We start from the raw sequence: 2,500 nt of genomic DNA, 5'->3' as shown, positions 1-2,500 counted from the left end.
CGGCCTGTTGAGAAGTTTGCGTGACCCCACCATAAATTTTCAAGGTCCGAGGAGAAAATATCGACACAACAGTAAATGTCATGCTCTTCTAGTCCATCTACCATATCTCTCTTCGAAAGACTTCCATGGTAGTACGACTATAAAACAGAAAAGAAAACTCTTCCGATATCTCTCGACGGCTTCTTTATGGTCGTTCCTGTTGCCAGGATGAGCACAAGGCCCATTTTTAATAACAAACGGATACTCAACAGGTTACGGAATTGGAACCGTATTCCCTTTCGTTCAAAATAATTCAAGTATTTAATTATTTTTTAATATATATATATAAATTTTATTAATATTTTTTTTTATTAAAAACTTGAAAATTTTCGGCTTTCGCCTTGAACTTAGGACCGACTAACTCGTGATCAACCACTGTTCACACGAAACCCTTCTCCACTTCAGTCCTCCAAGGTCTCATTCGATTATTTGCTACTACCACCAAGATCTGTACCAATAGCGGCTCCATGCAGGCTTACGCCAAACACTTCTAAGCACACTATTGTACCCTCCTACTCACTAAAGTTTCAAAATTTATAAATCAATCGAAATTGTTTTATAAATCATCTACTTTAGCGGTAATGTATAGGTATACAACTTAAGCGCCATCCATTTTAAGGGCTAGTTGCTTCGGCAGGTGAGTTGTTACACACTCCTTAGCGGATTACGACTTCCATGTCCACCGTCCTGCTGTTTTAAGCAACCAACGCCTTTCATGGTATCTGCATGAGTTGTTAATTTAGGCACCGTAACATTACGTTTGGTTCATCCCACAGCGCCAGTTCTGCTTACCAAAAGTGGCCCACTGGGCACATTATATCATAACCTCAACCTTCATATCAAGAAAGGTGAGGTTCTTACCCATTTAAAGTTTGAGAATAGGTTAAAATCGTTTCGACCCTAAGGCCTCTAATCATTCGCTTTACCAGATAAGATTATTTTATATAATTTTTAAATGCACCAGCTATCCTGAGGGAAACTTCGGAGGGAACCAGCTACTAGATGGTTCGATTGGTCTTTCGCCCCTATACTCAATTCTGACAATCGATTTGCACGTCAGAACTGTTTCGGTCTTCCATCAGGGTTTCCCCTGACTTCAACCTGATCAAGTATAGTTCACCATCTTTCGGGTCACAGCATATATGCTCAAGGTACGCTCCAGTTAGAGGTATAAATAATAATAAATTATCATTATACATAACTATATGGAACGCCCCGGGATTGAATTAATTGACTATTTAAGAAAATAGACTAAAAATTAATCCCATTATATTTTTAAGTTAAGTTAATTATGCCATTAAGTTTAATATAACTCAATGACTTGCACATATGTTAGACTCCTTGGTCCGTGTTTCAAGACGGGTCCCGAAGGTATCCTGAATCTTTCGCATTGTTAATCATATAAATGCATACAAATAAATATTAATATCATAGATATTAAATTTTTTGTAAAATTCAAAAAATGAATTTTAGCATTATATATAATAAAATCTATCAACACTTTATCAAATCATTAGTATTTATTCTATGTTAATATGCTTAAAAAGCAAATTAATTTAAATAAACTTAATATCACCAATGATCTTTTGATAAATACTTTATTATGTTAATAGATTACAATGTCCTTATATGAAAAAAATGCACATTATTTTTAATTATTTAATGATGAATTTTTCATAATGGATATTCAGGTTCATCGGGCTTAACCTCTAAGCAGTTTCACGTACTATTTAACTCTCTATTCAGAGTTCTTTTCAACTTTCCCTCACGGTACTTGTTTACTATCGGTCTCATGGTTATATTTAGTTTTAGATGGAGTTTACCACCCACTTAGTGCTGCACTATCAAGCAACACGACTCTTTGGAAATATCTTTCTAGTAATCATTAACGTTATACGGGCCTGGCACCCTCTATGGGTAAATGGCCTCATTTAAGAAGGACTTAAATCGTTAATTTCTCATACTAGATATTAAGATATTCCATACACTGCATCTCACATTTGACATATAGACAAAGTGACTTAGTGCTGAACTATTTTCTTTTCGCTCGCCGCTACTAAGAAAATCCTTGTTAGTTTCTTTTCCTCCCCTCATTAATATGCTTAAATTCAGGGGGTAATCCCATATGAGTTGAGGTTGTTTTAAAATATTTTTTATCTTCTCACAATTTAATAAATAATTATATCATCTTTTCATCTCTATTTTTCTTTTTTCCTTTTATATAAATATATATTATAAATAATAATTATGTAAAATGAGGCAATTCTAGAATAAAAAAAATTAATTTTTATGCTAGACATTCCTCCTTTAATTACATATATAAATTAATATTTTATATATATATAAATAATATGAAAATTTTTTAAAGAGAATACTTAGATTCAAAATTTTTTTTATTTCATTTTATTTGAGAGGATTTTTTTTTTTTAAGAATATATTAATAAATAAAAAATTCATTATA

General features: G+C 32.5%; 1 pseudogene; it reads right to left on the bottom strand.

The window, feature by feature from the left end:
* The window catches only part of LOC128870911 (large subunit ribosomal RNA), a 5,042-nt pseudogene extending 2,864 nt beyond the window's left edge, over positions 1–2,178 (bottom strand).
* Positions 2,179–2,500: the final 322 nt, after the last annotated feature.

The sequence above is a fragment of the Anastrepha ludens genome, unplaced genomic scaffold, assembly GCF_028408465.1.
Source record: "Anastrepha ludens isolate Willacy unplaced genomic scaffold, idAnaLude1.1 ptg000082l, whole genome shotgun sequence".
In the NCBI taxonomy this organism is placed as follows: Eukaryota; Metazoa; Arthropoda; class Insecta; order Diptera; family Tephritidae; genus Anastrepha; species Anastrepha ludens.
This window is presented reverse-complemented; position numbering and strand designations above follow the sequence as displayed.